The 11,287-nt window shown below is 33.9% G+C and overlaps 1 non-coding gene across 1 annotated transcript; it reads left to right on the top strand.

Annotated features, from left to right (window-relative positions):
* Window positions 1-10,300: 10,300 nt before the first annotated feature.
* Window positions 10,301-10,406, top strand: LOC147927227 (small nucleolar RNA R71). The gene has a single exon (XR_015583169.1). It is a non-coding gene; the product is annotated as a small nucleolar RNA R71 (small nucleolar RNA).
* The last annotated feature ends 881 nt before the right edge of the window (window positions 10,407-11,287 follow it).

Below are 11,287 nucleotides of genomic sequence, written 5' to 3'. Positions count from 1 at the left end.
AAATAAATTACTAAGCTTAAACATTTTATAAAATAATGGATTTGAAAACTCCAATAAAAATATATAATAAATAATTATTCAATCATTGATTTTAAAATAATTATTTTATATATATATATATAAACTTTAACCAACAAAAGTTTTTATATTAAAAATAAATAATTAATTAGATAACCAGGATAGATTTGGAATTTTAATTTTGTTGAAAAATCGTGGGTATGAAAATAACAATACTAATTATTTTGGGTTTTAAATAACACATTTTTATTATTTGGTGTATTTTTATTCCAATCCAAAACAGTTAGGTATTAAGCTTTCAAATAAACATAACTTCAGGATTTTTCTGGCATTTTTCCCTTTTATAAAATAATGGATTTGAAAACTCCAACAAAAATATATAATAAATAGTTATTCAATCATTGATTTTTAAAATAATTATCTTATATATATATATATATATATATATAAACTTTAACCAACAAAAGTTAACCATGTATTTGTAACTTCGTATCTACCTACATATAAACTTCTAGTGTTTAATTAAAAGAAAAATAAACGTTTTTACATTGTTACAACAAAACATTTCTTTGACACTTTCAATAAAAGTCTACTTAATGGACTCTTGCAAAGAACCATGCTTGAATGCCCTCGCCGTTTGCAATCGTGCTCAGTTGTTTGCGAACACTTTTGTTAATGAGCTTGACAAGCTTCTCTGCCGTAGAAGGTGGCGCTCCGTGACACTTTTCGTTTTGCTCCCTCCAAATAGAGTGTGATGCAGCGCATGATTATAATAATTTCCATTTATTTGTATTTTAATATTTATTATTTGTTTAAGTATTTATCTTTAGAGTTTCTAAAATATTTTAGAGGTTTCTTAGGGGGTTTTAGGTTTTTAAGGTTTTATTATAAATAGCCTCTTATGGCCTATTGTATTAAAGAGTTGATTTGATTTATAAAATTAAGAGCTTTGTGTTTTTTGAGAGAAGAGTATTCTCGAACCTTTGTTTTTGGTAGATCCAAGGAGATTTCAAGGAATCCAGGAAGACATTGATCTTAGGTATTCTCAGACTAAATAAGATCTTTGTATTATATTAGCTTATGCTACGTTAGAGTGTAATGTATTCTGAAAAGTATAGCCTATAATAAACCTTTTAGACTTGTCCAGTTCATTGCATCCAAGCAAATCCATTACCTATGGCCAGTTTTTTGTGTATTTATTCAAGAGGATCCTGTTCTGATACAAACCCTCAGAATCACACCTTGGATTTATGCTTTTTAGTTTCAAGGCTTCGGCTTAAAAGGGATCGATGGACAATGGTAGGGATAGAGATGGAGTTTTGTTGATCGAATCCATGAATCAATACATTAGAGAACAACTTGAATCTCACAAGTTATTATTCCACATGAACAAGTGAGTAAAGGAATCACACACAATACACTAACGAACAAGATTACAAGACTATCAAAAGATACTCGCTTTTGAAACACAAACTGTTTATTAAAAAACTTGAATGAGACTGAGTACCAATGAAAGCTAAAGCTGAGTTTAAATAGGACAGACCAAAAATAGTCATATTTCTAAAATAAGAAAGAAGATTGCACAATTAAAGAGAAATATGGCCGTTGGAGAATGATCAAGAATCTTGGCCGAATATGGTAAGTGTCACACATCTTGAAACTCAAAATTTCTTGATGGCACACTTAGACATCACTACAAGAAAACCTGTATTTCACGACTACCATTTGTGACTCTTTTTTCAGTCGCAAAAAATAACGACCACTTAATGATTCATTTAAGACTGTTTCCCGACCAAAGTTACGGCATAAGCAAAACAGTCGCACATTTACGACGAACAAAATATAGTCGCAAAAACATCGCAATTTGAAACTGTTCAGTGACAATAATTTATCAAAAACAAATAGTCACAAATTAGCAATTATTTTGCAACGTATACTCCGGTCACAAGTTTATTTATCGATAGTTTGTTACGAATTTGCAACTCCTATTTTTTGCGACGAAGTTGCTACCGCATATGCGACTACTTTTGTGATTGTTTAGCGTCTAACACTTGAATTAGATACTATTTTGCGACTCTTTAGCAACTCTAGATTTTTTGAATTTAAAATTTCACATTAGAGAAATGTTAACATGTTTCTATACACATTACCACTTTAAATTGATCAATATCAGTCATATAAACTTTGTCAAAACTTTCCATTTTAGTATTTAGACAAAATTTTTTTATAATATCTAAATCATTCTAAAGAGTTATATGTTATTTCATAAGAAAGTTTGTAATTTTATGAAAATTTCAAAACAAAGATAAGAAAAAAATATTTTAATCTCATAAACTATTTCATAATACTCTATAACACAATCATGAGTCCATATTGTTAATTGATATCAATAGAACTGGTCAAAAATTAAAGATTTCAAAAATTTGTATTGTGACTAAAGTATGAGAGTTACAATTTCATCTTATTTTGCTTCTTTCTCTTTCTCGAAGACTCCGACGGCCAATCTCTCGGAGAATTAATTTCTCCGTCATCTTTTTCTTTGGAAGAAGCTCAAGTGTTTATCATCATCATCAACATCACCTACCATTAAAAACATAATTTTTTTTTTTTTTTTAATTTCTTCTTCCGTTTCCTACTTTCTCGATTCTATACTTGTTTTTTTTTTTTTTTGAGAGAAACATGAGTCAGGTTTCGATATCAATCTTATATCTGTTACTAATTTCACACTTGACCAAGCGTCGATAGCTCAATTGGTAAAGACTCTCTGGCAAAGTCTAGAGGTCGCCGGTTCGAGAGGGACGGTACTTGGGAGGGAACCATATAAAATGTTCTGATCTTTGGTCTGAGAGGATGTACGGGCCTAGGCTCGGAACCTCTTAATAATTCAAAAAAAAAAAAAAATTTCACACTTGGCTTCTGGAAAATTTTTGTTCATCGGAAAGAACACATCTCTGTCCTTTGACGACATCGAATCCAGTTTCAGTAAGTTATTGTACTGTTATATTCAATTCCACTTATGTTCAGTTTTTTTTAATTCTCATAATCACTGTAATAAATATTTCAAATTATGGAATTAGCATATTAGGGTTTTGATCGTGTATGTAGAAAATGTGAAACTTTGTTGGTTTTTAAAAAGTTATGGTTGTTTTTATTTTTATTCAATTTTGGAAGTGAGGAATTGGGTTTTTGATCAGTATTTGATCAGTCTTTGTATCACAGCTCCAAAAACTTGCCAAGATGCATGTCTATTACAATATGTAACGGTGTTTGCGATGAAGCATCTATTTCTATTTCTTGCGCTATATTATATATATACATTGAGGATTATGGCATTGGAGACAAGTTAAGGATCCTGCCTTGCCATCAAAGTAAGTGTTTTGACTCACTTTGAAGTGAAAAAGAATTCATGATAAGAAGAAGACTTAGAAGAGGATGTTCTTAGTATAGGCGATGTTCTAGTTAAAAACCATGAACTCTTTATTAGCTTTAGCTTCTGCAAAACACTCTTTTCTTAGTGGAACTTGACTTTTGAGAATGGCTTGTTGTTTGGGATTTGATGCCATATTAGAGAATCATCTAGAGGATGTGTTATGGTTGTAACTTAGTTCGTGTGATGGCCTGTTAGTCAGTTATTTTACTTGAGCATAATGATAAAAATTAACCGTTTAAACTGCAACCATAGGTGTTTCCAGTGATTTTGTGAAAGCTTTGTGTTGAGTAAATGGCAAAACAGAATCAGTGAAAACTTTGAGTTCTTCTTATTTCATTTCATTTGCAGGCTGCATATTTTGGTCAGGAAGTCTTGAATGTGTTTATAAACACTTGTATAGGCTAAGTAGAAGACAAGACACCAAATCTCTGTCTTGAATGTGTTTATCAACACATAACACCAAATCTTTGTCTTGAATCTCTGTTTTATAGTCACTCAAATCAAAATATGTGTAGATCATGAATCTCTGTTTCTTCTACAATCCACAAATGGACCGTCTGTTTCAACAAGAGAAGAAGCATTTCGACTAACTAAAATGGACCAACTGTTTCAGCAAGAAGCAAAGCAATCCACTTGGCATGGAACATGAAGTGGTTGCACTAGAAGAACATATTCATAGTTTTGCAGAGTTGTTTGTAATTTTAAGGATTGTTTGTAATTTTCAAAAAAAGAGACTCAATTAGAGTTTCACCATTGGAGGTGGATAATTTTATTCAACTCTACAAAGGTTCTTATTTTCTAAAAGTATAAGTTTTATTGTTAAAAACAATAAGAGGCTAAAAATAACAACTCACCGTTGGCGATGGTCTAACACCTGAATTAGATACTGTTTTGAGACTCTTTAGCAAATCTCGATTTTTTTAATTCGAAACTTCACATTAGAGAAATGTTAACATGTTTTGATACACATTTCCACTTTAAATTGATCAATATTAGTCATATAAACTTTGTCAAAGCTTTCCATTTTACTATTTAGACAAAAAATTTCATAATATCTAAATCATTCTAAAGAGTTATATGTTATTTCATAAGAAGGTTTGTAATTTAATAAAAATTTCAAAAAAAAGATAGAAAACAATATTTTATGGTCATAAACTATTTCATATACTCTATAACACAATCATGAGTCCATATTGTTAATTGATAACAATAAAACTGGTCAAAAATCATAGATTACATAAATTTGTATTGTGATTAAAATATGAGAGTCACAATAGAGTAACAATTTGTGACTCACTTGTTACAAACTTTACGACTCTTGTTATGTTGCGACTATCTTGCTACGGTGTTGCAACGATTTCGATACTCCTCTGAGACCATTGTGTTACTCTATTTGATAGTTGTCTAATCTTTAGCATTTTTTGCCAAGGTTTAGGAGTGTAATATCCCCCTCCCCATATTTTTTAGTATGTGTCTCTTTTGCGACTACTTTGCGAATCCTCTTCGTTAACTACTAGGCAAAGAATCCATTTAGGGTTTCTTTATCTCTTTCTAATTTTCGACTAAGCACTACAAGAAAGTAGTGTCATAGCTACGCTTAAATTTGTTGCAATAACTCCATATTTTGTTGCAAATTTGAAAATGTAACAAAACTGAGACACATTTTCTATTGTTGCTATAAGAGCGTTGCAAATTGGTATTTGTTGCATATATATTGCAAAATTTGCAATAAATAGACTCCTTGCTATATTGTCGTATTAATACAACATTATTTTTGTAGTAAATTTGTCGTATAATTGTGACATACGTTTGCAACTTCCACTTGTTACAAATTATTGCCACAGAAAAAATATAGCAAATATTATTACAAATTTGCAACGAAGTAATATATTGCTATAGGTGTTGTATTAATGAAACAATTTTTATGCAGCAAATTAGTGGTATATCACAATGATCTAATGCAACTATATATTGTCGTAAATAAATGATACGTAAAATATAAAGCAAAAAATGTTACAAAATTTGTAGTAATTATTTGTAAATATACGCTTTTATGACGATGCTCACAACTAAAAATGTTGCAAATATTGCCACTGCAATTATTATTTTGTTGCATTATTACAAGAATATAGAGTCATAAATCTCATTGCCTAATTCCACTTAATTTTGCAACATTAATATGAATCACAATATTTTTCTATATTTTTGTTCGACACATGATTTATTAAATTATATTTTTTATTTAATACTTTCTTCTTTTAAATTTATATTAAAAAGAGTTAAAATCAAAGAAGTATTAAATCAAGCGTATATTAAATCAAGTAATCAAATATTGAAATATTCCAAAATGCAAAAAAGAAAAAACCAATCATAAATAATAATTTTTTTTTGGCAAAACATATGTTATCATTAAAAACTGAAAGAGTTACATAAAGGAGGAGTAGGGTAGCTTAAAGGACAACATAGGAGAGTAAACCCCAAATTTTAAAATAACGAAGCACCAAAAAGAGATAGGAGCACATGATATTATAGGCTTGAGAGCTGTGGACCACAAGCTAGATGGCTTTCTGGAACCTGTGAGATCAAGACATATCAGAGCTACTTCCAAGAGCAAGCCAATTGAAGGGAAGGTGGCCACTTTCTTCATTCGAAGATTGGATGGCAAAAAGACGGACAAAGCTGGCGGCCACTGCTAACTTGGGGTGGGAAGGACTATTCTAGGTAGAGCTTTGTCAGGGGTTCGAGCAAGGTTGAGAGTGCTCATGAAACCGGTCACTGCTAACTTGGTGGCAGTTCTGAAGATAGTGTATAGGTGCTTGAAGAGATTGCGGTAACCTGTACTTCTTTGAGTAGAGATCATAAAGACACGAAACTTCAGGCTGGACTGAGTGGACTTCCAGAAGTGGATGAACTACAGATTGGAACACATAATCAATAGGCAAGGTAGAGGATGGAGGCAGATGAAACAGAGTTAATTCTCACCCCGTGGTGGTGGGATCATAATGCCTATTTTCATCAAAAGAACTCTTTCCGAAAGTTCAACCCTAAATGTTGCTGGTAACATGGGTTTTAGAGGACTCTTAAGCCAATCTAGCAACAAAAACGACTTAAGTTTCACTAGCAGTCTTCGAACTAATGGAAGCCTTAAACTAAGTAGCTGTTGACTAGGGTGGGAAAGAGTGGAAAGCAGACCAGACCTAGTTACACTTTGACACTGAGGCAATCGAATTGTTGGTGATAGGTAGGGTAAAGGTGCAAAGGATGCAGGCAAAAACATAAGTCCGACTAGCGGTTCAGGAATACTAATAGAGCACAGCCAAACAATCCTCCAAATTATAAATAATAACTAAGTTCAGAATAAAAACAAAAAAAATAGTTAGCCATCTATTGTTGTTGCTGTGATATCATCATGAGGAACATAATCAGCCATATTCTTCTCAAATCCCTCACTGACCTATCTTGCCCTCTCATCAACAAATGATCCATCTGCTTTTTTATGTGTCTCTCGAAGAACATTTATGTATGATGCATCTCCTCTGTTATGATATGGAGAAGAGAAACACATAATTATACCTCAGAATTAAATGTTAAAACAAAAATATAATTAATCAATAGAGAAGTGTGTTTACTATGGAGAAAAAATATTGGTTAATAAACTACGTCTTTAAACTATATATAAGCAAAGAATAAAATAATTTTTGTTACCGAATAATGGATTTATCCAAATCTTTAGTATTGTTGAAAATACAAAGGTGCGAGAAGCGGGAAGAGGCGGGAAACTTTTTTTTTTTGGGCCGATCAACTTTTTTGTTAAAACAGAAGGTAAATTACTGAAAGATCTTAACACATTACACGTACACAAAAGCTAACCGAGTAGAAACTAATTTTAGCAGTAGACACATGTTCATCTCTTTAGCCACGCATCTTGTCGTAGCACACCATCTCAGTATTGTTAGACTTAAAAAATACTTAAAATTAATATTTTTTTCATTGGACATAAAGTTGTGTAATTATCCAAATTATTTAGGTAAGTGTTAAAAAATGAAAAAAAAAAAATCAAAGCAGGTGGAAGGGAACAATTTTGATATTTCCATGGTATCACAAAAGATAGATTTTAGTTTTGTATCAAAACAAACTACCCTATAAACACTCCAACGAGTTCTTTTTTTTTTTTTTTTTTTTTTTTTTTATCTCTTTTTCTAAATCAAAATGAAGCAAGAAGAAAACATGAAGAACAAATTTAAAAATAAAGAAGAAGGTGAATACTCAAGAGATGTTTACATGATAAAATCATATGTTGTCCACAAGTTGGATTTAAACAAGTCACATAATGAACAAGATGAAGAAGAGTTTGATCTCAAGAAGAAAACTGAAAAAGCTTTGGTATTAGATGTATTGATGATTTATTTACTCATGCTTTATTAGCTTTTGTATTTTTCCAAGTTTCTGTTTGGTTATTTATTTAGTTTTCTTCTATTTTTTCAATGTAAAAACTAAAAAGTGATCGAACTAATAAAAAATGGAAGTCATGAGAAGAAACATATAAGTCAAATTTAGCATATCAAACCTCAAAATAAAATAAACCGTGAAAAAAAGACGAATGTCTATCCATATATACAACTAAACCGCAAAAAAATATTTTAGACATTAATAAATTTACAAAAAATAGAAATATTATAGATATAATCTATACAGTTTTTAAAAATTTAATAATATTTTCGTCTAAACATGGACTAAGCCAAGTAAACCGAAAAAATTATACTTTAGACTCATATACAAAAAAAACAACAGCATATCAAATCCAAATAATTTTCTGTCAACCTCAATGTTAAAATATGCATCAAATTAATGTTTTAACTAGTAATTGAGTTAAAAGATGAGATATATTAAAGTAGTTTTATAGACAAATATGTTGCAAAAGAGTTAGAAATTATTGTAAATACAGTCACAAAAGTGCCACATATTTTTACTAAAATTTTCTTGTAAAATAGTCACAACTCATAGTCGTTGAATATTTCTTGCAAAATTTGCAAGATATTTTTATATGTCATAAAATTGTTGCTAATTTGTAATGAAAAAAAGCAACGGACAGTTTTGTCACTATTTTGGAATAAATTTGTAATAAAATTGTTACATACATTTATCATTGCAAAAATATAGCCAAAACTGTTACAAAATCTTAACGAATACGATCATTGCAAAAATATCGTGGCAATAACACTATTTTCTTTTAGTGAAGTGTTTCAAACCTCTCAAATCTCTCTTCTTCTCCTCTCGAATCTCTCCTCTTGTCCTCTCAAATCGCTCAAATTTCTCCTCTTCTCCTCTCAAATCTCTCCTCTTTCTCAACTCTCTCTAATGGCTGGTAATAGAAAGCCGAGTAGGAGTCGCGGAGGCAGATCCACTGGAAGCGTTAGGGTTTATAATGGTGGGACTACAGGGGAACCCAGATCTAGTGTAGATAATCGGGCCTCCAATGGTGCGACTTCACGCGGAGGTCGAAGTGGTGTTGGAACATCGTCTCACTCCTCGAATCCATCAGGCTCTCAGTCCGTGACTAATTCAATTAGAATTTTCCATCCCAGTTTCCGCCGAGGACACAACCATCGCCTCCTACTTCTCAACTACCGCATTTTGCTTCAACCACCGCAGGTTGGTTCTCAACCACCGCAGGTTGCTTCTCAACCATTGCTTCTTCCTGAAGTTTGTGTGGGGGCAAAAGCTTCGGTGGTGGAGCTTTACGCTTAGTCATTCGCTCTGCAAGCACCTCCCACTGGATGTCGAGTGCAGCATTGAACCTTTCCTCTAATACTCCTTCTTTTGGTGCAGGTGGTTGAGGTTGATCTCTTGTTTCAATGTCTACTTGATGCATCATCTGATCGCCATCATCGTGTAGGTGATCGGGTTCCACTTTGGGTTGTTCTTCAGTTTATGATTCTCGAACCAGTGCTTGATCATCAACTTGATCAGTCTCCTCGGGTGAAGGTTCGGGTTCATACTCGGATATAAAGTACTTGGCCTCGTTTTTCATTGGGTGTTCCGCATTCTCGGAGTTGGTTAATCTTTGGAGCTGGTTGGTTGTTGTGGTGGCCTTCCAGGTATCTAACCTTAGTGTTGAGCGATTCGTACTTGGCGTTCAGATCATTGTAACTTGAATCGATCTTGTTGCTCATCTTCGCAAACCGTTTTGCGATATCCATAGATGTTGAAGCCTGATTCTGAATCATTTGCTGAAGTAGGCCGCGTAACTCAGCTTCATGTGATTGGTTCTGCTGGCCTTGTGGTTGTTGGAATCCAGGTGGTTGGTTGTAGGTGCCAGAGTACTGCTGCTTAGGTGCATAGCCTTGGTTGTACTGGACAAAAGGATTCTGTTGTACCTGGTTCCCTTGGACTGCAGATGGGTAGGTTTGGTCCTGAGGATTGGCAACATTCAGGTTTCGATAAGACAGATTCGGATTCGGCTTGTAGTTGTTGAACCCTCTGTTATAACCTCCCTGGTTGTTGATGTAGTTGACATCTTCTATCTGTATAATCTCTCCATCTTGTTGTAGAAACTGCTCTTCCTCTGATATAGCATGAACATGCTGCTGCTGCTGGTTGAGTAGTTTATCAAGCTTATCATTGAGGGCTTTCATGTCCTTCTTGTACTTGGCATCTTCCTCTCCTGTAGATCTCATAGTGCGATCATACTCCTCATTGTAGTTCCCATCAGATTGAGCCAAGTTCTCCACTAGGTCCCAACCTTCATCAACATCCTTGTTGAGGAAGTTACCATTACTTGCGGTGTCCAGCAACATCCGTATTTTGGAGATCACTCCTCTGTAAAGTGTGCTCAGCAATGAAGCATTGCTGAAGCCATGGTGTGGACATCGGGTAGTGTATCCCTTGAAACGTTCCCAAGCTTTACTGAACGTTTCATTGTTCTTCTGAACAAAGCCGGAAATGTCATTCGCAGCCTTGCCGTTTTGGAGTTGGAGAAGAATTTGGCCAGGAATGCCTTCTTGCATGCTTCCCAAGTGGTGATGGACTCCTTAGGGAGCGATTTCTCCCAGATGTGTGCTTTGTCTCCCAAAGAGAATGGGAAAATCCTGAGCTTGAATCCATCTTCACTGACTCCATTGATCTTAGTGAGGCTACAAAGCCTATCAAATTTATCCAGATGATCCAATGGGTTCTCCATTGGCAGTCCATGAAACTTATTACTCTGTATCATGTGGATTAGACTACTCTTGATCTCAAAATTGTTGTTCTGCACAGCAGGTGGCACAATGCCATTCCTTTGAGTGTGAGTAGATGGAGCATCTCCTGCTCCTATATTGGTCCTTGTTAAGGAGCTGGTGGACCGTTCTGATTGTTCATTGTCTCCTCAATGATTGCTGGTGCCGGTTGAACTTGTTATTGTCTGAGTAGCCTTGGTCTGTCGATGTTGTCGATTAAAGGACTCAGGTTCTGGCTACCTCTTGATCGTGTTTGCATGCACAGGTAGGTATCCGAGTGGGTACACGAGAGTCAACTCGATCTAGGTGATCGAGTCAAGGGTTAGGTGGGTGCTCGGGTTGTATCTGAGATTCAAAACAAAAAAGCGAAAGCAAACAAGTCAGTTTTCAAACCAAATATAAACAAAAGAACTTGATCTAGCAAGTGCTGAAATCCTAAACGTAGCAAAAATAAACACAACCAAATGGCAACGACGCCAAATTGATAAGACAGGTTTCCCTAGGGTATCAATTCCCTATGTAGTTGTAGTACAAAGGGTTATCTATCCAAATGGTTGTCTATTGCTAGCATGAAGGATATGATCTAAACAATACAAGTCAAGCCAAGCAGATAGGATCTTGT

The sequence above is a fragment of the Camelina sativa genome, chromosome 15 (assembly GCF_030686135.1).
Source record: "Camelina sativa cultivar CO46 ecotype springtype chromosome 15, ASM3068613v1".
NCBI classification, from domain to species: domain Eukaryota; kingdom Viridiplantae; phylum Streptophyta; class Magnoliopsida; order Brassicales; family Brassicaceae; genus Camelina; species Camelina sativa.
Note: the sequence above shows the minus strand (reverse complement) of the source record. Positions and strands in the feature narration are given on the sequence as shown.